The sequence below is a fragment of the Oncorhynchus mykiss genome, chromosome 21 (genome assembly GCF_013265735.2).
Source record: "Oncorhynchus mykiss isolate Arlee chromosome 21, USDA_OmykA_1.1, whole genome shotgun sequence".
Lineage (NCBI taxonomy): Eukaryota > Metazoa > Chordata > Actinopteri > Salmoniformes > Salmonidae > Oncorhynchus > Oncorhynchus mykiss.
In genome coordinates, this window is record NC_048585.1 from 59,645,340 (window position 1) to 59,666,550 (window position 21,211).

The 21,211-nt window shown below is 43.5% G+C and overlaps 25 non-coding genes across 25 annotated transcripts; all 25 read right to left on the minus strand.

Annotated features, from left to right (window-relative positions):
• Positions 1-526: 526 nt before the first annotated feature.
• Positions 527-613, minus strand: trnay-gua. The gene is given in 2 exon segments: positions 527-562; positions 577-613. It is a non-coding gene; the product is annotated as a tRNA-Tyr (tRNA).
• Positions 614-1,193: 580 nt separating this feature from the next.
• On the minus strand, positions 1,194-1,280 carry trnay-gua. Its single transcript is given in 2 exon segments — positions 1,194-1,229; positions 1,244-1,280. It is a non-coding gene; the product is annotated as a tRNA-Tyr (tRNA).
• A 590-nt stretch (positions 1,281-1,870) lies between these two features.
• trnay-gua lies at positions 1,871-1,957 on the minus strand. Its single transcript is given in 2 exon segments — positions 1,871-1,906; positions 1,921-1,957. It is a non-coding gene; the product is annotated as a tRNA-Tyr (tRNA).
• Positions 1,958-3,197: 1,240 nt separating this feature from the next.
• Positions 3,198-3,284, minus strand: trnay-gua. Its single transcript is given in 2 exon segments — positions 3,198-3,233; positions 3,248-3,284. It is a non-coding gene; the product is annotated as a tRNA-Tyr (tRNA).
• A 590-nt stretch (positions 3,285-3,874) lies between these two features.
• On the minus strand, positions 3,875-3,961 carry trnay-gua. Its single transcript is given in 2 exon segments — positions 3,875-3,910; positions 3,925-3,961. It is a non-coding gene; the product is annotated as a tRNA-Tyr (tRNA).
• Positions 3,962-4,551: 590 nt separating this feature from the next.
• trnay-gua lies at positions 4,552-4,638 on the minus strand. Its single transcript is given in 2 exon segments — positions 4,552-4,587; positions 4,602-4,638. It is a non-coding gene; the product is annotated as a tRNA-Tyr (tRNA).
• Positions 4,639-5,229: 591 nt separating this feature from the next.
• Positions 5,230-5,316, minus strand: trnay-gua. The gene is given in 2 exon segments: positions 5,230-5,265; positions 5,280-5,316. It is a non-coding gene; the product is annotated as a tRNA-Tyr (tRNA).
• Positions 5,317-5,908: 592 nt separating this feature from the next.
• Positions 5,909-5,995, minus strand: trnay-gua. Its single transcript is given in 2 exon segments — positions 5,909-5,944; positions 5,959-5,995. It is a non-coding gene; the product is annotated as a tRNA-Tyr (tRNA).
• A 590-nt stretch (positions 5,996-6,585) lies between these two features.
• On the minus strand, positions 6,586-6,672 carry trnay-gua. Its single transcript is given in 2 exon segments — positions 6,586-6,621; positions 6,636-6,672. It is a non-coding gene; the product is annotated as a tRNA-Tyr (tRNA).
• Positions 6,673-7,264: 592 nt separating this feature from the next.
• Positions 7,265-7,351, minus strand: trnay-gua. The gene is given in 2 exon segments: positions 7,265-7,300; positions 7,315-7,351. It is a non-coding gene; the product is annotated as a tRNA-Tyr (tRNA).
• A 592-nt stretch (positions 7,352-7,943) lies between these two features.
• On the minus strand, positions 7,944-8,030 carry trnay-gua. The gene is given in 2 exon segments: positions 7,944-7,979; positions 7,994-8,030. It is a non-coding gene; the product is annotated as a tRNA-Tyr (tRNA).
• An 850-nt stretch (positions 8,031-8,880) lies between these two features.
• On the minus strand, positions 8,881-8,967 carry trnay-gua. The gene is given in 2 exon segments: positions 8,881-8,916; positions 8,931-8,967. It is a non-coding gene; the product is annotated as a tRNA-Tyr (tRNA).
• A 592-nt stretch (positions 8,968-9,559) lies between these two features.
• Positions 9,560-9,646, minus strand: trnay-gua. The gene is given in 2 exon segments: positions 9,560-9,595; positions 9,610-9,646. It is a non-coding gene; the product is annotated as a tRNA-Tyr (tRNA).
• Positions 9,647-10,236: 590 nt separating this feature from the next.
• Positions 10,237-10,323, minus strand: trnay-gua. Its single transcript is given in 2 exon segments — positions 10,237-10,272; positions 10,287-10,323. It is a non-coding gene; the product is annotated as a tRNA-Tyr (tRNA).
• Positions 10,324-10,915: 592 nt separating this feature from the next.
• trnay-gua lies at positions 10,916-11,002 on the minus strand. The gene is given in 2 exon segments: positions 10,916-10,951; positions 10,966-11,002. It is a non-coding gene; the product is annotated as a tRNA-Tyr (tRNA).
• Positions 11,003-11,770: 768 nt separating this feature from the next.
• Positions 11,771-11,857, minus strand: trnay-gua. Its single transcript is given in 2 exon segments — positions 11,771-11,806; positions 11,821-11,857. It is a non-coding gene; the product is annotated as a tRNA-Tyr (tRNA).
• Positions 11,858-15,063: 3,206 nt separating this feature from the next.
• On the minus strand, positions 15,064-15,150 carry trnay-gua. The gene is given in 2 exon segments: positions 15,064-15,099; positions 15,114-15,150. It is a non-coding gene; the product is annotated as a tRNA-Tyr (tRNA).
• A 592-nt stretch (positions 15,151-15,742) lies between these two features.
• trnay-gua lies at positions 15,743-15,829 on the minus strand. The gene is given in 2 exon segments: positions 15,743-15,778; positions 15,793-15,829. It is a non-coding gene; the product is annotated as a tRNA-Tyr (tRNA).
• A 591-nt stretch (positions 15,830-16,420) lies between these two features.
• On the minus strand, positions 16,421-16,507 carry trnay-gua. Its single transcript is given in 2 exon segments — positions 16,421-16,456; positions 16,471-16,507. It is a non-coding gene; the product is annotated as a tRNA-Tyr (tRNA).
• Positions 16,508-17,297: 790 nt separating this feature from the next.
• Positions 17,298-17,384, minus strand: trnay-gua. Its single transcript is given in 2 exon segments — positions 17,298-17,333; positions 17,348-17,384. It is a non-coding gene; the product is annotated as a tRNA-Tyr (tRNA).
• A 590-nt stretch (positions 17,385-17,974) lies between these two features.
• Positions 17,975-18,061, minus strand: trnay-gua. The gene is given in 2 exon segments: positions 17,975-18,010; positions 18,025-18,061. It is a non-coding gene; the product is annotated as a tRNA-Tyr (tRNA).
• A 590-nt stretch (positions 18,062-18,651) lies between these two features.
• On the minus strand, positions 18,652-18,738 carry trnay-gua. Its single transcript is given in 2 exon segments — positions 18,652-18,687; positions 18,702-18,738. It is a non-coding gene; the product is annotated as a tRNA-Tyr (tRNA).
• Positions 18,739-19,328: 590 nt separating this feature from the next.
• trnay-aua lies at positions 19,329-19,415 on the minus strand. Its single transcript is given in 2 exon segments — positions 19,329-19,364; positions 19,379-19,415. It is a non-coding gene; the product is annotated as a tRNA-Tyr (tRNA).
• Positions 19,416-20,005: 590 nt separating this feature from the next.
• trnay-gua lies at positions 20,006-20,092 on the minus strand. The gene is given in 2 exon segments: positions 20,006-20,041; positions 20,056-20,092. It is a non-coding gene; the product is annotated as a tRNA-Tyr (tRNA).
• Positions 20,093-20,682: 590 nt separating this feature from the next.
• On the minus strand, positions 20,683-20,769 carry trnay-gua. The gene is given in 2 exon segments: positions 20,683-20,718; positions 20,733-20,769. It is a non-coding gene; the product is annotated as a tRNA-Tyr (tRNA).
• Between the last annotated feature and the right edge of the window lie 442 nt (positions 20,770-21,211).

The window sequence follows — 21,211 nt, forward strand, 5'->3', positions numbered from 1 at the left end:
TTAAGAAATTAATCTGCTGAGTTTGACGGTTTCTGGGAGCTGCTGACGATTGCCGCCAGGTCTTCGTACGTTCAACTAATGCTCTATTCCTCTGAGCTACATCCCCTTAGATTGCAAGCATTTGCGTTTGGGATTAGAGAAAAAGTGAGCAGAGGAATAAAATCGCTGTTTAGCCCCCTCACTGCAAAATGCATTTTTCTCTCTCCCTGTTGGTCTAGTGGTTAGGATTCGGTTCTTTTACCACCGCTGCCTGGGTTTGATTCCCGCTCAGGGAATGACTTGCTTTTGGGGAAACACTAGGCATAAGTCAAAAACTTGGCACAACTGCAGAAAAAGTTATACTCTTCTGAGTCAGCGACCTAAGGACTGTTGCAATCTCGAGAACTCTCTGCTGCTATACCAACATTCCTATCAAAGGTCAACAAGTGAACATTTCTTCTCTCAGGGAAATATATTTTTTTGTCGAGCACATGTCATGGTACACTGCTGTCAAAAAGTTGGCGTAAGCCACAAGAAAAAAGTACAATCCTTCGAGCCGGATTTGAACCAGCGACCTAAGGATTACAGCAATTTCACCTACAGTCCTCCGCTCTACCAACTGAGCTATCGAAGGATAAAAAATGTAGTCAAACGCCATCACCTAGATGGTCAGAGGTTAGGCAGAAGCATATGTTCCCTTTTAGAAATTAATCTGCTGAGTTTGGTGGTTTCTTGGAGCTGCTGAGGATTGCCCCGAGGTCTTCGTACGTTCAACTAATGCTCTATTCCTCTGAGCTACATCCCCTTAGATTGCAAGCAGTTGCATTTGGGAATAGACAAAAAGTGAGCCGAGGAATAAAATCGCTGTTTAGCCCCCTAGCTTGCGAAATGTATTTTTCTCTCTCCCTGTTGGTCTAGTGGTTAGGATTCGGTTCTTTTACCACCGTTGATTCCCGCTCAGGGAATGACTTGCTTTTGGGGAAACACTAGGCATAAGTCAAAAACTTGGCACAACTGCAGAAAAAGTTATACTCTTCTGAGTCAGCAACCTAAGGACTGTTGCAATCTCGAGAACTCTCTGCTGCTATACCAACATTCCTATCAAAGGTCAACAAGTGAAGATTTATTCTCCAGGGAAAGATATTTTTTTGTCAAGCACATGTCATGGTACACTGCTGTCAAAAAGTTGGCGTAAACCACAAGAAAAAGTACAATCCTTCGAGCCAGATTAGAACCAGCGACCTAAGGATTACAGCAATTTCACCTACAGTCCTCCGCTCTACCAACTGAGCTATCGAAGGATAAAAAATGTAATTAAACGCCATCACCTAGATAGTCAGAGGTTTGGCAGAAGCATATGTTCCCTTTAAGAAATTAATCTGCTGAGTTTGGTGGTTTCTTGGAGCTGCTGAGGATTGCCCCCAGGTCTTCGTACGTTCAACTAATGCTCTATTCCTCTGAGCTACATCCCCTTAGATTGCAAGTAGTTGCATTTGGGAATAGAAAAAAAGTGAGCAGAGGAATAAAATCGCTGTTTAGCCCCCTCACTGCAAAATGCATTTTTCTCTCTCCCTGTTTGTCTAGTGGTTAGGATTCGGTTCTTTTACCAACGCTGCCTGGGTTTGATTCCCGCTCAGGGAATGACTTGCTTTTGGGGAAACACTAGGCATAAGTCAAAAACTTGGCACAACTGCAGAAAAAGTTATACTCTTCTGAGTCAGCGACCTAAGGACTGTTGCAATCTCGAGAACTCTCTGCTGCTATACCAACATTCCTATCAAAGGTCAACAAGTGAACATTTCTTCTCTCAGGGAAAGATATTTTTTTGTCGAGCACATGTCATGGTACACTGCTGTCAAAAAGTTGGCGTAAGCCACAAGAAAAAGTACAATCCTTCGAGACGCATTTGAAACAGCGACCTAAGGATTACAGCAATTTCCCCTACAGTCCTCCGCTCTACCAACTGAGCTATCGAAGGATAAAAAATGTAGTCAAACGCCATCACCTAGATGGTCAGAGGTTTGGCAGAAGCCTATGTTCCCTTTAAGAAATTAATCTGCTGAGTTTGACGGTTTCTTGGAGCTGCTGACGATTGCCCCCAGGTCTTCTTACAACTAATGCTCTATTCCTCTGAGCTACATCCCCTTAGATTGCAAGCAGTTGCGTTTGGGATTAGAGAAAAAGTGAGCAGAGGAATAAAATCGCTGTTTAGCCACCTCACTGCAAAATGCATTTTTCTCTCTCCCTGTTGGTCTAGTGGTTAGGATTCGGTACTTTTACCACCGCTGCCTGGGTTTGATTCCCGCTTAGGGAATGACTTGCTTTGGGGAATCACTAGGCATAAGTCAAAAACTTGGCACAACTGCAGAAAAAGTTATACTCTTCTGAGTCAGCGACCTAAGGACTGTTGCAATCTCGAGAACTCTCTGCTGCTCTACCAACATTCCTATCAAAGGTCAACAAGTGAAGATTTCTTCTCTCAGGGAAAGATATTTTTTTGTCAAGCACATGTCATGGTACACTGCTGTCAAAAAGTTGGCGTAAGTTGGCGTATTTGAACCAGCGACCTAAGGATTACAGCAATTTCACCCACAGTCCTCCGCTCTACCAACTGAGCTATCAAAGGGTAAAAAATGTACTCAAGCGCCATCACCTAGATGGTCAGAGGTTTGGCAGAAGCATATGTTCCCTTTAAGAAATTAATCTGCTGAGTTTGGTGGTTTCTTGGAGCTGCTGAGGATTGCCCCGAGGTCTTCGTACGTTCAACTAATGCTCTATTCCTCTGAGCTACATCCCCTTAGATTGCAAGCAGTTGCATTTGGGAATAGACAAAAAGTGAGCCGAGGAATAAAATCGCTGTTTAGCCCCCTAGCTTGCGAAATGTATTTTTCTCTCTCCCTGTTGGTCTAGTGGTTAGGATTCATTTCTTTTACCACCGAGGCCTGGGTTTGATTCCCGCTCAGGGAATGACTTGCTTTTGGGGAAACACTAGGCATAAGTCAAAAACTTGGCACAACTGCAGAAAAAGTTATACTCTTCTGAGTCAGCGACCTAAGGACTGTTGCAATCTCGAGAACTCTCTGCTGCTATACCAACATTCCTATCAAAGGTCAACAAGTGAACATTTCTTCTCTCAGGGAAAGATATTTTTTTGTCGAGCACATGTCATGGTACACTGCTGTCAAAAAGTTGGCGTAAGCCTCAAGAAAAAAGTACAATTCTTCGAGCCAGATTAGAACCAGCGACCTAAGGATTACTGCAATTTCACCTACAGTCCTCCGCTCTACCAACTGAGCTATCGAAGGACAAAAAATTTAGTCAAACGCCATCACCTAGATGGTCAGAGGTTTGGCAGAAGCATATGTTCCCTTTAAGAAATTAATCTGCTGAGTTTGGTGGTTTCTTGGAGCTGCTGAGGATTGCCCCGAGGTCTTCGTACGTTCAACTAATGCTCTATTCCTCTGAGCTACATCCCCTTAGATTGCAAGCAGTTGCATTTGGGAATAGACAAAAAGTGAGCCGAGGAATAAAATCGCTGTTTAGCCCCCTAGCTTGCGAAATGTATTTTTCTCTCTCCCTGTTGGTCTAGTGGTTAGGATTCATTTCTTTTACCACCGAGGCCTGGGTTTGATTCCCGCTCAGGGAATAACTTGCTTTTGGGGAAACACTAGGCATAAGTCAAAAACTTGGCACAACTGCAGAAAAAGTTATACTCTTCTGAGTCAGCGACCTAAGGACTGTTGCAATCTCGAGAACTCTCTGCTGCTATACCAACATTCCTATCAAAGGTCAACAAGTGAACATTTCTTCTCTCAGGGAAAGATATTATTTGTCAAGCACATGTCATGGTACACTGCTGTCAAAAAGTTGGCGTAAGCCACAAGAAAAAGTACAATCCTTCGAGCCGGATTTGAACCAGCGACCTAAGGATTACAGCAATTTCCCCTACAGTCCTCCGCTCTACCAACTGAGCTATCGAAGGATAACAAATGTAGTCAAACGCCATCACCTAGATAGTCAGAGGTTTGGCAGAAGCATATGTTCCCTTTAAGAAATTAATCTGCTGAGTTTGACGGTTTCTTGGAGCTGCTGACGATTGCCCCCAGGTCTTCGTACGTTCAACTAATGCTCTATTCCTCTGAGCTACATCCCCTTAGATTGCAAGCAGTTGCGTTTGGGATTAGAGAAAAAGTGAGCAGAGGAATAAAATCGCTGTTTAGCCCCCTCACTGCAAAATGCATTTTTCTCTCTCCCTGTTGGTCTAGTGGTTAGGATTCGGTTCTTTTACCACCGCTGCCTGGGTTTGATTCCCGCTCAGGGAATGACTTGCTTTTGGGGAAACACTAGGCATAAGTCAAAAACTTGGCACAACTGCAGAAAAAGTTATACTCTTCTGAGTCAGCGACCTAAGGACTGTTGCAATCTCGAGAACTCTCTGCTGCTATACCAACATTCCTATAAAAGGTCAACAAGTGAACATTTCTTCTCTCAGGGAAAGATATTTTTTTGTCGAGCACATGTCATGGTACACTGCTGTCAAAAAGTTGGCGTAAGCCACAAGAAAAAGTACAATCCTTCGAGACGGATTTGAACCAGCGACCTAAGGATTACAGCAATTTCACCTACAGTCCTCCGCTCTACCAACTAAGCTATCGAAGGGTAAAAAATGTACTCAAGCGCCATCACCTAGATGGTCAGAGGTTTGGCAGAAGCATATGTTCCCTTTAAGAAATTAATCTGCTGAGTTTGGTGGTTTCTTGGAGCTGCTGAGGATTGCCCCGAGGTCTTCGTACGTTCAACTAATGCTCTATTCCTCTGAGCTACATCCCCTTAGATTGCAAGCAGTTGCATTTGGGAATAGACAAAAAGTGAGCCGAGGAATAAAATCGCTGTTTAGCCCCCTAGCTTGCGAAATGTATTTTTCTCTCTCCCTGTTGGTCTAGTGGTTAGGATTCATTTATTTTACCACCGAGGCCTGGGTTTGATTCCCGCTCAGGGAATGACTTGCTTTTGGGGAAACACTAGGCATAAGTCAAAAACTTGGCACAACTGCAGAAAAAGTTATACTCTTCTGAGTCAGCGACCTAAGGACTGTTGCAATCTCGAGAACTGTCTGCTGCTATACCAACATTCCTATCAAAGCTCAACAAGTGAACATTTCTTCTCTCAGGGAAAGATATTTTTTGTCGAGCACATGTCATGGTACACTGCTGTCAAAAAGTTGGCGTAAGCCTCAAGAAAAAAGTACAATCCTTCGAGCCGGATTTGAACCAGCGACCTAAGGATTACAGCAATTTCACCTACAGTCCTCCGCTCTACCAACTGAGCTATCGAAGGATAAAAAATGTAGTCAAACGCCATCACCTAGATGGTCAGAGGTTTGGCAGAAGCATATGTTCCCTTTTAGAAATTAATCTGCTGAGTTTGGTGGTTTCTTGGAGCTGCTGAGGATTGCCCCCAGGTCTTCGTACGTTCAACTAATGCTCTATTCCTCTGAGCTACATCCCCTTAGATTGCAAGCAGTTGCATTTGGGAATAGACAAAAAGTGAGCCGAGGAATAAAATCGCTGTTTAGCCCCCTAGCTTGCGAAATGTATTTTTCTCTCTCCCTGTTGGTCTAGTGGTTAGGATTCGGTTCTTTTACCACCGCTGCCTGGGTTTGATTCCCGCTCAGGGAATTACTTGCTTTTGGGGAAACACTAGGCATAAGTCAAAAACTTGGCACAACTGCAGAAAAAGTTATACTCTTCTGAGTCAGCGACCTAAGGACTGTTGCAATCTCGAGAACTCTCTGCTGCTCTACCAACATTCCTATCAAAGGTCAACAAGTGAAGATTTCTTCTCTCAGGGAAAGATATTTTTTTGTCAAGCACATGTCATGGTACACTGCTGTCAAAAAGTTGGCGTAAGCCACAAGAAAAAAGTACAATCCTTCGAGCCGGATTTGAACCAGCGACCTAAGGATTACAGCAATTTCACCTACAGTCCTCCGCTCTACCAACTGAGCTATCGAAGGATAACAAATATATTCAAACGCCATCACCTAGATAGTCAGAGGTTTGGCAGAAGCATATGTTCCCTTTAAGAAATTAATCTGCTGAGTTTGGTGGTTTCTTGGAGCTGCTGAGGATTGCCCCCAGGTCTTCGTACGTTCAACTAATGCTCTATTCCTCTGAGCTACATCCCCTTATAATGCAAGTAGTTGCATTTTGGATTTGACAAAAAGTGAGCAGAGGAATAAAATCGCTGTTTAGCCCCCTAGCTTGCGAAATGTCTTTTTCTCTCTCCCTGTTGGTCAAGTGGTTAGGATTCATTTCTTTTACCACCGAGACCTGGGTTTGATTCCCGCTCAGGGAATGACTTGCTTTTGGGGAAACACTAGGCATAAGTCAAAAACTTGGCACAACGTCAGAAAAAGTTATACTCTTCTGAGTCAGCGACCTAAGGACTGTTGCAATCTCGAGAACTCTCTGCTGCTCTACCAACATTCCTATCAAAGGTCAAAAAGTGAAGATTTCTTCTCTCAGGGAAAGATATTTTTTGTCAAGCACATGTCATGGTACACTGCTGTCAAAAAGTTGGCGTAAGCCACAAGAAAAAGTACAATCCTTCGAGTCGGATTTGAACCAGCGACCTAAGGATTACAGCAATTTCACCTACAGTCCTCCGCTCTACCAACTGAGCTATCGAAGGATAAAAAATGTAGTCAAACGCCATCACCTAGATGGTCAGAGGTTTGGCAGAAGCATATGTTCCCTTTTAGAAATTAATCTGCTGAGTTTGGTGGTTTCTTGGAGCTGCTGAGGATTGCCCCCAGGTCTTCGTACGTTCAACTAATGCTCTATTCCTCTGAGCTACATCCCCTTAGATTGCAAGCAGTTGCATTTGGGAATAGACAAAAAGTGAGCCGAGGAATAAAATCGCTGTTTAGCCCCCTAGCTTGCGAAATGTATTTTTCTCTCTCCCTGTTGGTCTAGTGGTTAGGATTCGGTTCTTTTACCACCGCTGCCTGGGTTTGATTCCCGCTCAGGGAATTACTTGCTTTTGGGGAAACACTAGGCATAAGTCAAAAACTTGGCACAACTGCAGAAAAAGTTATACTCTTCTGAGTCAGCGACCTAAGGACTGTTGCAATCTCGAGAACTCTCTGCTGCTCTACCAACATTCCTATCAAAGGTCAACAAGTGAAGATTTCTTCTCTCAGGGAAAGATATTTTTTTGTCAAGCACATGTCATGGTACACTGCTGTCAAAAAGTTGGCGTAAGCCACAAGAAAAAAGTACAATCCTTCGAGCCGGATTTGAACCAGCGACCTAAGGATTACAGCAATTTCACCTACAGTCCTCCGCTCTACCAACTGAGCTATCGAAGGATAAAAAATGTAGTCAAACGCCATCACCTAGATGGTCAGAGGTTTGGCAGAAGCATATGTTCCCTTTTAGAAATTAATCTGCTGAGTTTGGTGGTTTCTTGGAGCTGCTGAGGATTGCCCCCAGGTCTTCGTACGTTCAACTAATGCTCTATTCCTCTGAGCTACATCCCCTTATAATGCAAGTAGTAGCATTTTGGATTTGACAAAAAGTGAGCAGAGGAATAAAATCGCTGTTTAGCCCCCTAGCTTGCGAAATGTCTTTTTCTCTCTCCCTGTTGGTCAAGTGGTTAGGATTCATTTCTTTTACCACCGAGGCCTGGGTTTGATTCCCGCTCAGGGAATGACTTGCTTTTGGGGAAACACTAGGCATAAGTCAAAAACTTGGCACAACTGCAGAAAAAGTTATACTCTTCTGAGTCAGCGACCTAAGGACTGTTGCAATCTCGAGAACTCTCTGCTGCTCTACCAACATTCCTATCAAAGGTCAACAAGTGAAGATTTCTTCTCTCAGGGAAAGATATTTTTTTGTCAAGCACATGTCATGGTACACTGCTGTCAAAAAGTTGGCCTAAGCCACAAGAAAAAGGTACAATCCTTCGAGCCGGATTTGAACCAGCGACCTAAGGATTACAGCAATTTCACCTACAGTCCTCCGCTCTACCAACTGAGCTATCGAAGGATAAAAAATGTAGTCAAACGCCATCACCTAGATGGTCAGAGGTTTGGCAGAAGCATATGTTCCCTTTTAGAAATTAATCTGCTGAGTTTGGTGGTTTCTTGGAGCTGCTGAGGATTGCCCCCAGGTCTTCGTAGGTTCAACTAATGCTCTATTCCTCTGAGCTACATCCCCTTAGATTGCAAGCAGTTGCATTTGGGAATAGACAAAAAGTGAGCCGAGGAATAAAATCGCTGTTTAGCCCCCTAGCTTGCGAAATGTATTTTTCTCTCTCCCTGTTGGTCTAGTGGTTAGGATTGGGTTCTTTGGCAGAAGCATATGTTCCCTTTAAGAAATTAATCTGCTGAGTTTGGTGGTTTCTTGGAGCTGCTGAGGATTGCCCCGAGGTCTTCGTACGTTCAACTAATGCTGTATTCCTCTGAGCTACATCCCCTTATAATGCAAGTAGTAGCATTTTGGATTTGACAAAAAGTGAGCAGAGGAATAAAATCGCTGTTTAGCCCCCTAGCTTGCGAAATGTCTTTTTCTCTCTCCCTGTTGGTCAAGTGGTTAGGATTCATTTCTTTTACCACCGAGGCCTGGGTTTGATTCCCGCTCAGGGAATTACTTGCTTTTGGGGAAACACTAGGCATAAGTCAAAAACTTGGCACAACTGCAGAAAAAGTTATACTCTTCTGAGTCAGCGACATACGGACTGTCGCAATCTCGAGAACTCTCTGCTGCTCTACCAACATTCCTATCAAAGGTCAACAAGTGAAGATTTCTTCTCTCAGGGAAAGATATTTTTTTGTCAAGCACATGTCATGGTACACTGCTGTCAAAAAGTTGGCGTAAGCCACAAGAAAAAGTACAATCCTTCGAGTCGGATTTGAACCAGCGACCTAAGGATTACAGCAATTTCACCTACAGTCCTCCGCTCTACCAACTGAGCTATCGAAGGATAAAAAATGTAGTCAAACGCCATCACCTAGATGGTCAGAGGTTTGGCAGAAGCATATGTTCCCTTTTAGAAATTAATCTGCTGAGTTTGGTGGTTTCTTGGAGCTGCTGAGGATTGCCCCCAGGTCTTCGTACGTTCAACTAATGCTCTATTCCTCTGAGCTACATCCCCTTAGATTGCAAGCAGTTGCATTTGGGAATAGACAAAAAGTGAGCCGAGGAATAAAATCGCTGTTTAGCCCCCTAGCTTGCGAAATGTATTTTTCTCTCTCCCTGTTGGTCTAGTGGTTAGGATTCGGTTCTTTTACCACCGCTGCCTGGGTTTGATTCCCGCTCAGGGAATTACTTGCTTTTGGGGAAACACTAGGCATAAGTCAAAAACTTGGCACAACTGCAGAAAAAGTTATACTCTTCTGAGTCAGCGACCTAAGGACTGTTGCAATCTCGAGAACTCTCTGCTGCTCTACCAACATTCCTATCAAAGGTCAACAAGTGAAGATTTCTTCTCTCAGGGAAAGATATTTTTTTGTCAAGCACATGTCATGGTACACTGCTGTCAAAAAGTTGGCGTAAGCCACAAGAAAAAAGTACAATCCTTCGAGCCGGATTTGAACCAGCGACCTAAGGATTACAGCAATTTCACCTACAGTCCTCCGCTCTACCAACTGAGCTATCGAAGGATAACAAATATATTCAAACGCCATCACCTAGATAGTCAGAGGTTTGGCAGAAGCATATGTTCCCTTTAAGAAATTAATCTGCTGAGTTTGGTGGTTTCTTGGAGCTGCTGAGGATTGCCCCCAGGTCTTCGTACGTTCAACTAATGCTCTATTCCTCTGAGCTACATCCCCTTATAATGCAAGTAGTTGCATTTTGGATTTGACAAAAAGTGAGCAGAGGAATAAAATCGCTGTTTAGCCCCCTAGCTTGCGAAATGTCTTTTTCTCTCTCCCTGTTGGTCAAGTGGTTAGGATTCATTTCTTTTACCACCGAGACCTGGGTTTGATTCCCGCTCAGGGAATGACTTGCTTTTGGGGAAACACTAGGCATAAGTCAAAAACTTGGCACAACGTCAGAAAAAGTTATACTCTTCTGAGTCAGCGACCTAAGGACTGTTGCAATCTCGAGAACTCTCTGCTGCTCTACCAACATTCCTATCAAAGGTCAACAAGTGAAGATTTCTTCTCTCAGGGAAAGATATTTTTTGTCAAGCACATGTCATGGTACACTGCTGTCAAAAAGTTGGCGTAAGCCACAAGAAAAAGTACAATCCTTCGAGTCGGATTTGAACCAGCGACCTAAGGATTACAGCAATTTCACCTACAGTCCTCCGCTCTACCAACTGAGCTATCGAAGGATAAAAAATGTAGTCAAACGCCATCACCTAGATGGTCAGAGGTTTGGCAGAAGCATATGTTCCCTTTTAGAAATTAATCTGCTGAGTTTGGTGGTTTCTTGGAGCTGCTGAGGATTGCCCCCAGGTCTTCGTACGTTCAACTAATGCTCTATTCCTCTGAGCTACATCCCCTTAGATTGCAAGCAGTTGCATTTGGGAATAGACAAAAAGTGAGCCGAGGAATAAAATCGCTGTTTAGCCCCCTAGCTTGCGAAATGTATTTTTCTCTCTCCCTGTTGGTCTAGTGGTTAGGATTCGGTTCTTTTACCACCGCTGCCTGGGTTTGATTCCCGCTCAGGGAATTACTTGCTTTTGGGGAAACACTAGGCATAAGTCAAAAACTTGGCACAACTGCAGAAAAAGTTATACTCTTCTGAGTCAGCGACCTAAGGACTGTTGCAATCTCGAGAACTCTCTGCTGCTCTACCAACATTCCTATCAAAGGTCAACAAGTGAAGATTTCTTCTCTCAGGGAAAGATATTTTTTTGTCAAGCACATGTCATGGTACACTGCTGTCAAAAAGTTGGCGTAAGCCACAAGAAAAAAGTACAATCCTTCGAGCCGGATTTGAACCAGCGACCTAAGGATTACAGCAATTTCACCTACAGTCCTCCGCTCTACCAACTGAGCTATCGAAGGATAAAAAATGTAGTCAAACGCCATCACCTAGATGGTCAGAGGTTTGGCAGAAGCATATGTTCCCTTTTAGAAATTAATCTGCTGAGTTTGGTGGTTTCTTGGAGCTGCTGAGGATTGCCCCCAGGTCTTCGTACGTTCAACTAATGCTCTATTCCTCTGAGCTACATCCCCTTATAATGCAAGTAGTAGCATTTTGGATTTGACAAAAAGTGAGCAGAGGAATAAAATCGCTGTTTAGCCCCCTAGCTTGCGAAATGTCTTGTTTGGTGGTTTCTTGGAGCTGCTGAGGATTGCCCCCAGGTCTTCGTACGTTCAACTAATGCTCTATTCCTCTGAGCTACATCCCCTTAGATTGCAAGCAGTTGCATTTGGGAATAGACAAAAAGTGAGCCGAGGAATAAAATCGCTGTTTAGCCCCCTAGCTTGCGAAATGCATTTTTCTCTCTCCCTGTTGGTCTAGTGGTTAGGATTCGGTTCTTTTACCACCGCTGCCTGGGTTTGATTCCCGCTCAGGGAATGACTTGCTTTTGGGGAAACACTAGGCATAAGTCAAAAACTTGGCACAACTGCAGAAAAAGTTATACTCTTCTGAGTCAGCGACCTAAGGACTGTTGCAATCTCGAGAACTCTCTGCTGCTATACCAACATTCCTATCAAAGGTCAACAAGTGAAGATTTCTTCTCTCAGGGAAAGATATTTTTTTGTCAAGCACATGTCATGGTACACTGCTGTCAAAAAGTTGGCGTAAGCCACAAGAAAAAAGCACAATCCTTCGAGCCGGATTTGAACCAGCGACCTAAGGATTACAGCAATTTCCCCTACAGTCCTCCGCTCTACCAACTGAGCTATCGAAGGATAAAAAATGTAGTCAAACACCATCACCTAGATCACATATGTCAGAGTCAAGGCCCGCGGGCCACATCCGGCCCGCAAGAAGGTTTTTTACGGCCCCTGGGATGATCTTGATTTATTATTAGAACCGGCCTGCAGCAAGCCGGCAGCCCGCAGATCTTTTACACGCACCAATACTACATTTCCCACAATGCAAAGGTGACGCACCGAGCAGTAGGCTGCTTCATTTCAATATTTATTGGCACAGCAGTCGTCAGCATCACAGTAAAATTAACTTTCAGATACCCATCAAAAATGGCAAAACGGAAGGTGGATACTGAGAACCGGGGGTTTCAAACAAGGTGGGAGTCGGAGTATATGTTCACGAAGGTAGCTGGAAAACCTGTGTGTCTTCTGTGTGGAGAAAGTGTGGCGGTACTGAAAGAGTATAATCTGAGACGACATTATGAAACGAAACACGCGGACAAAAACAAGAATATGGACATGGAACAAAGGCTACAAAAGGCAGAGGAATTAAAACGAGGCCTCAAATCTCGACAGGCTCTGTTCAAAAAAGCCAAATCACAAGGCCAGGCTGCTGTCAAGGCCAGTTTTATTTTGGCAGAAGAGATCGCTAAATCAGCCCGGCCATTTACGGAGGGGGATTTCATCAAAAACTGCATGATTAAAGTTTGTGACGAAGTTTGCCCAGAAAAAAGGCAACTCTTTTTAAATGTGAGTCTGAGCAGAAACACCATTGCCGAGAGAGTAGACCAGTTGTCCATCAATCTAAAAGAGCAGCTTGTGAAAAAGGGAAAAGATTTTATTGCATATTCCTTGGCTGTGGATGAGAGCACCGACATTTCTGACATTGCCCAGTTGTCAATTTTCATCCGCGGAGTGGACTCCAACCTAAGCGTGACAGAGGAGTTTTTGGCTTTACGTCCTATGCATGGCACAACTACGGGGCATGATTTGTATGAAGAGGTGTCAAGATGTGTAAATGAGATGGAGCTGCCTTGGGAAAAACTCGTGGGTTTGACAACCGACGGAGCACGGGAAAAGATGCAAGAGGAAAACGCGACAGGTGAGCTGACAGCTTATCATTGTATCATACACCAGGAAGCGTTGTGCGGTAAAGCCTTGAAAATGGAGCATGTAATGAGCATCATCACGCGCACAGTTAACTTTATCAGAGCCAAAGGTTTGAATCACCGCCAGTTCAAGGCATTTCTGACGGAGTTAGAAACGGAGCATGGTGATTTGCCTTATCACACAGAGGTGCGATGGCTAAGCCAGGGAAAGGTGCTTCAAAGATGTTTCGAGCTTCGTGAGGAGATTTGTCTGTTCTTGGACAGCAAAGGGAAAGACACAACACAACTCCGAGACGAAATGTTTCTGTGTGAAATGGCTTTTCTGTGTGACATTACGAGTCATCTGAATGCAATAAACTTGCAGCTGCAGGGTCGGGATCGTGTCATCTCTGATATGTACAGTACAGTGAAGGCATTTAAAACCAAACTGACTCTGTGGGAGACGCAGATGCGGAAAGAAAATTTGAGCCACTTTCCCAGCTGCCAGACCATGAAAGAGAAGCTCTCTACCAGTGCGTTCCCGAGCACACAGTTGGCTGATAAAATAGGTATGCTTGCCGCTGACTTTCGACGCCGATTTGCTGACTTTGAAGCACAAAAAAGCAGGTTGGAACTGCTCGGTAACCCATTTGCTGTTGACGTGGAAAGCTCACCACCAAACCTCCAAATGGAGTTGATTGACCTCCAATGCAATGATGCACTGAGGGCAAAATATGCGGCAGTGGGTGCTGCGGAGTTCGCCCGTTTCCTCCCCGGCACAATGCCCCAGCTGCGCATCCAGGCTGCTCAAACGTTGTCTATGTTTGGCAGCACATACCTGTGTGAACAACTGTTTTCTTTGATGAACCTGAACAAAACATCACACAGAAGTCGACTTACTGCTGAACACCTCCACTCAATTCTGAGGATTTCTTCAGCTCAGAGCCTTACCCCGAACATTGATGAACTTGTGGAAAAGATGGGACACCACCAAGTATCACCCTCAACCTCAAACAAGTGAACATTACTGTGCAATCACATATTTAGAGTTTTTACTCAGTTCAAGTTTAAAAGTTAAAATTTAATATTTGTTTTCACTGCATGTTACTTCTCCTTAAACAAAGTGTTGTTTTTGATTAATAGATTTTTGCACTTTATTTTTTTGTATTTCAATCCAATTATATTTTAAAAATATTTCAGTTGAGTGGATGATAGAAAATTGCTATTATTGTTTTTTCTTTGAAGTAAATTTAGCCCACTTTTGCTAAAATAGAAAATATAGTCTACTGATGGTGCCTTGAATACCGGTTTCTTTCATTTAATGTTCATGTTATGGGGATATTTATATAAAGGAAATTTGTCTTTTGTGTCTGTTGAAAATTAAAGATTACTGACAGAGCCATAAGAAAATATTGCTTTATTTATCTGATCATATTGTAATATATTTGTTAGGTTTTCAGTAGGTTCAATTAGGTTCACTAGACTATATGCGTCATTTAAAAATTTTTCAATGAACATTCGAACAGTCCGGCCCTCGTCTTGTAGCTGATTTTTTTATTTGGCCCTCCGTCCATTTGACTTTGACACCCCTGACCTAGATGGTCAGAGGTTTGGCAGAAGCATATGTTCCCTTTAAGAAATTAATCTGCTGAGTTTGACGGTTTCTTGGAGCTGCTGACGATTGCCCCCAGGTCTTCGTACGTTCAACTAATGCTCTATTCCTCTGAGCTACATCCCCTTATAATGCAAGTAGTTGCATTTTGGATTTGACAAAAAGTGAGCAGAGGAATAAAATCGCTGTTTAGCCCCCTAGCTTGCGAAATGTCTTTTTCTCTCTCCCTGTTGGTCTAGTGGTTAGGATTCGGTTCTTTTACCACCGCTGCCTGGGTTTGATTCCCGCTCAGGGAATGACTTGCTTTTGGGGAAACACTAGGCATAAGTCAAAAACTTGGCACAACGTCAGAAAAAGTTATACTCTTCTGAGTCAGCGACCTAAGGACTGTTGCAATCTCGAGAACTCTCTGCTGCTCTACCAACATTCCTATCAAAGGTCAACAAGTGAAGATTTCTTCTCTCAGGGAAAGATATTTTTTGTCAAGCACATGTCATGGTACACTGCTGTCAAAAAGTTGGCGTAAGCCACAAGAAAAAGTACAATCCTTCGAGTCGGATTTGAACCAGCGACCTAAGGATTACAGCAATTTCACCTACAGTCCTCCGCTCTACCAACTGAGCTATCGAAGGATAAAAAATGTAGTCAAACGCCATCACCTAGATGGTCAGAGGTTTGGCAGAAGCATATGTTCCCTTTTAGAAATTAATCTGCTGAGTTTGGTGGTTTCTTGGAGCTGCTGAGGATTGCCCCCAGGTCTTCGTACGTTCAACTAATGCTCTATTCCTCTGAGCTACATCCCCTTAGATTGCAAGCAGTTGCATTTGGGAATAGACAAAAAGTGAGCCGAGGAATAAAATCGCTGTTTAGCCCCCTAGCTTGCGAAATGTATTTTTCTCTCTCCCTGTTGGTCTAGTGGTTAGGATTCGGTTCTTTTACCACCGCTGCCTGGGTTTGATTCCCGCTCAGGGAATTACTTGCTTTTGGGGAAACACTAGGCATAAGTCAAAAACTTGGCACAACTGCAGAAAAAGTTATACTCTTCTGAGTCAGCGACCTAAGGACTGTTGCAATCTCGAGAACTCTCTGCTGCTCTACCAACATTCCTATCAAAGGTCAACAAGTGAAGATTTCTTCTCTCAGGGAAAGATATTTTTTTGTCAAGCACATGTCATGGTACACTGCTGTCAAAAAGTTGGCGTAAGCCACAAGAAAAAAGTACAATCCTTCGAGCCGGATTTGAACCAGCGACCTAAGGATTACAGCAATTTCACCTACAGTCCTCCGCTCTACCAACTGAGCTATCAAAGGATAAAAAATATAGTCAAACGCCATCACCTAGATGGTCAGAGGTTTGGCAGAAGCATATGTTCCCTTTAAGAAATTAATCTGCTGAGTTTGGTGGTTTCTTGGAGCTGCTGACGATTGCCCCCAGGTCTTCGTACGTTCAACTAATGCTCTATTCCTCTGAGCTACATCCCCTTAGATTGCAAGTAGTTGCATTTGGGATTAGAGAAAAAGTGAGCAGAGGAATAAAATCGCTGTTTAGCCCCCTAGCTTGCGAAATGTCTTTTTCTCTCTCCCTGTTGGTCTAGTGGTTAGGATTCATTTATTTTACCACCGCTGCCTGGGTTTGATTCCCGCTCAGGGAATGACTTGCTTTTGGGGAAACACTAGGCATAACTCAAAAACTTGGCACAACTGCAGAAAAAGTTATACTCTTCTGAGTCAGCGACCTAAGGACTGTTGCAATCTCGAGAACTCTCTGCTGCTATACCAACATTACTATCAAAGGTCAACAAGTGAAGATTTCTTCTCTCAGGGAAAGATATTTTTTTGTCAAGCACATGTCATGGTACACTGCTGTCAAAAAGTTGGCACAAGCCACAAGAAAAAGTACTATCCTTCGAGCCGGATTTGAACCAGCGACCTAAGGATTACAGCAATTTCCCCTACAGTCCTCTGCTCTACCAACTGAGCTATCGAAGGATAAAAAATGTAGTCAAACGCCATCACCTAGATGGCCAGAGGTTTGGCAGAAGCATATGTTCCCTTTAAGAAATTAATCTGCTGAGTTTGGTGGTTTCTTGGAGCTGCTGAGGATTGCCCCCAGGTCTTCGTACGTTCAACTAATGCTCTATTCCTCTGAGCTACATCCCCTTAGATTGCAAGTAGTTGCATTTGGGAATAGACAAAAAGTGAGCAGAGACCATCACCTAGATGGTCAGAGGTTTGGCAGAAGCATATGTTCCCTTTAAGAAATGAATCTGCTGAGTTTGGCGGTTTCTTGGAGCTGCTGACGATTGCCCCCAGGTCTTCGTACGTTCAACTAATGCTCTATTCCTCTTAGCTACATCCCCTTAGATTGCAAGTAGTTGCGTTTGGGATTAGAGAAAAAGTTAGCAGAGGAATAAAATCGCTGTTTAGCCCCCTCACTGCAAAATGCATTTTTTTCTCTCCCTGTTGGTCAAGTGGTTAGGATTCGGTTCTTTTACCACCGAGGCCTGGGTTTGATTCCCGCTCAGGGAATGACTTGCTTTTGGGGAAACACTAGGCATAAGTCAAAAACTTGGCACAACTGCAGAAAAAGTTATACTCTTCTGAGTCAGCGACCTAAGGACTGTTGCAATCTCGAGAACTCTCTGCTGCTATACCAACATTCCTATCAAAGGTCAACAAGTGAACATTTCTTCTCTCAGGGAAAGATATTTTTTTGTCAAGCACATGTCATGGTACACTGCTGTCAAAAAGTTGGCGTAAGCCACAAGAAAAAGTACAATCCTTCGAGCCGGATTTGAACCAGCGACCTAAGGATTACAGCAACTTCCCCTACAGTCCTCCACTCTACCAACTGAGCTATCGAAGGATAAAAAATATAGTCAAACGCCATCACCTAGATGGTCAGAGGTTTGGCAGAAGCATATGTTCCCTTTAAGAAATGAATCTGCTGAGTTTGGCGGTTTCTTGGAGCTGCTGACGATTGCCCCCAGGTCTTCGTACGTTCAACTAATGCTCTATTCCTCTTAGCTACATCCCCTTAGATTGCAAGTAGTTGCGTTTGGGATTAGAGAAAAAGTTAGCAGAGGAATAAAATCGCTGTTTAGCCCCCTCACTGCAAAATGCATTTTTTCTCTCTCCCTGTTGGTCAAGTGGTTAGGATTCGGTTCTTTTACCACCGCTGCCTGGGTTTGATTCCCGCTCAGGGAATGACTTGCTTTTGGGGAAACACTAGGCATAAGTCAAAAACTTTGCACAACTGCAGAAAAAGTTATACTCTTCTGAGTCAGCGACCTAAGGACTGTTGCAATCTCGAGAACTCTCTGCTGCTCTACCAACATTCCTATCAAAGGTCAACAAGTGAAGATTTCTTCTCTCAGGGAAAGATATTTTTTGTCAAGCACATGTCATGGTACACTGCTGTCAAAAAGTTGGCGTAAGCCACAAGAAAAAGTACAATCCTTCGAGCCGGATTTGAACCAGCGACCTAAGGATTACAGCAATTTCACCTACAGTCCTCCGCTCTACCAACTGAGCTATCGAAGGATAAAAAATATAGTCAAACGCCATCACCTAGATGGTCAGAGGTTTGGCAGAAGCATATGTTCCCTTTAAGAAATTAATCTGCTGAGTTTGGTGGTTTCTTGGAGCTGCTGACGATTGCCCCCAGGTCTTCGTATGTTCAACTAATGCTCTATTCCTCTGAGCTACATCCCCTTAGATTGCAAGTAGTTGCATTTGGGATTAGAGAAAAAGTGAGCAGAGGAATAAAATCGCTGTTTAGCCCCCTAGCTTGCGAAATGTCTTTTTCTCTCTCCCTGTTGGTCTAGAGGTTAGGATTCATTTATTTTACCACCGCTGCCTGGGTTTGATTCCCGCTCAGGGAATGACTTGCTTTTGGGGAAACACTAGGCATAACTCAAAAACTTGGCACAACTGCAGAAAAAGTTATACTCTTCTGAGTCAGCGACCTAAGGACTGTTGCAATCTCGAAAACTCTCTGCTGCTCTACCAACATTCCTATCAAATGTCAACAAGTGAAGATTTCTTCTCTCAGGGAAAGATATTTTTTGTCAAGCACATGTCATGGTACACTGCTGTCAAAAAGTTGGCGTAAGCCACAAGAAAAAGTACAATCCTTCGAGCCGGATTTGAACCAGCGACCTAAGGATTACAGCAATTTCACCTACACTCCTCCACTCTACCAACTGAGCTATCAAAGGATAAAAAATATAGTCAAACGCCATCACCTAGATGGTCAGAGGTTTGGCAGAAGCATATGTTCCCTTTAAGAAATTAATCTGCTGAGTTTGGTGGTTTCTTGGAGTTGCTGACGATTGCCCCGAGGTCTTCGTACGTTCAACTAATGCTCTATTCCTCTGAGCTACATCCCCTTAGATTGCAAGTAGTTGCATTTGGGATTAGAGAAAAAGTGAGCAGAGGAATAAAATCGCTGTTTAGCCCTCTAGCTTGCGAAATGTCTTTTTCTCTCTCCCTGTTGGTCTAGTGGTTAGGATTCATTTATTTTACCACCGCTGCCTGGGTTTGATTCCCGCTCAGGGAATGACTTGCTTTTGGGGAAACACTAGGCATAACTCAAAAACTTGGCACAACTGCAGAAAAAGTTATACTCTTCTGAGTCAGCGACCTAAGGACTGTTGCAATCTCGAAAACTCTCTGCTGCTCTACCAACATTCCTATCAAATGTCAACAAGTGAAGATTTCTTCTCTCAGGGAAAGATATTTTTTGTCAAGCACATGTCATGGTACACTGCTGTCAAAAAGTTGGCGTAAGCCACAAGAAAAAGTACAATCCTTCGAGCCGGATTTGAACCAGCGACCTAAGGATTACAGCAATTTCACCTATACTCCTCCACTCTACCAACTGAGCTATCGAAGGATAAAAAATATAGTCAAACGCCATCACCTAGATGGTCAGAGGTTTGGCAGAAGCATATGTTCCCTTTAAGAAATTAATCTGCTGAGTTTGGTGGTTTCTTGGAGTTGCTGACGATTGCCCCGAGGTCTTCGTACGTTCAACTAATGCTCTATTCCTCTGAGCTACATCCCCTTAGATTGCAAGTAGTTGCATTTGGGATTAGAGAAAAAGTGAGCAGAGGAATAAAATCGCTGTTTAGCCCCCTAGCTTGCGAAATGTCTTTTTCTCTCTCCCTGTTGGTCGAGTGGTTAGGATTCATTTATTTTACCACCGCTGCCTGGGTTTGATTCCCGCTCAGGGAATGACTTGCTTTTGGGGAAACACTAGGCATAAGTCAAAAACTTGGCACAACTGCAGAAAAAGTTATACTCTTCTGAGTCAGCGACCTAAGGACTGTTGCAATCTCGAGAACTCTCTGCTGCTCTACCAACATTCCTATCAAAGGTCAACAAGTGAAGATTTCTTCTCTCAGGGAAAGATATTTTTTGTCAAGCACATGTCATGGTACACTGCTGTCAAAAAGTTGGCGTAAGCCACAAGAAAAAGTACAATCCTTCGAGCCGGATTTGAACCAGCGACCTAAGGATTACAGCAATTTCACCTACAGTCCTCCGCTCTACCAACTGAGCTATCGAAGGATAAAAAATATAGTCAAACGCCATCACCTAGATGGTCAGAGGTTTGGCAGAAGCATATGTTCCCTTTAAGAAATTAATCTGCTGAGTTTGGTGGTTTCTTGGAGCTGCTGACGATTGCCCCCAGGTCTTCGTACGTTCAACTAATGCTCTATTCCTCTGAGCTACATCCCCTTAGATTGCAAGTAGTTGCATTTGGGATTAGAGAAAAAGTGAGCAGAGGAATAAAATCGCTGTTTAGCCCCCTAGCTTGCGAAATGTCTTTTTCTCTCTCCCTGTTGGTCTAGTGGTTAGGATTCATTTATTTTACCACCGCTGCCTGGGTTTGATTCCCGCTCAGGGAATGACTTGCTTTTGGGGAAACACTAGGCATAACTCAAAAACTTGGCACAACTGCAGAAAAAGTTATACTCTTCTGAGTCAGCGACCTAAGGACTGTTGCAATCTCGAAAACTCTCTGCTGCTCTACCAACATTCCTATCAAATGTCAACAAGTGAAGATTTCTTCTCACAGGGAAAGATATTTTTTGTCAAGCACATGTCATGGTACACTGCTGTCAAAAAGTTGGCGTAAGCCACAAGAAAAAGTACAATCCTTCGAGCCGGATTTGAACCAGCGACCTAAGGATTACAGCAATTTCACCTACACTCCTCCACTCTACCAACTGAGCTATCGAAGGATAAAAAATATAGTCAAACGCCATCACCTAGATGGTCAGAGGTTTGGCAGAAGCATATGTTCCCTTTAAGAAATTAATCTGCTGAGTTTGGTGGTTTCTTGGAGTTGCTGACGATTGCCCCGAGGTCTTCGTACGTTCAACTAATGCTCTATTCCTCTGAGCTACATCCCCTTAGATTGCAAGTAGTTGCATTTGGGATTAGAGAAAAAGTGAGCAGAGGAATAAAATCGCTGTTTAGCCCCCTAGCTTGCGAAATGTCTTTTTCTCTCTCCCTGTTGGTCTAGTGGTTAGGATTCATTTATTTTACCACCGCTGCCTGGGTTTGATTCCCGCTCAGGGAATGACTTGCTTTTGGGGAAACACTAGGCATAACTCAAAAACTTGGCACAACTGCAGAAAAAGTTATACTCTTCTGAGTCAGCGACCTAAGGACTGTTGCAAT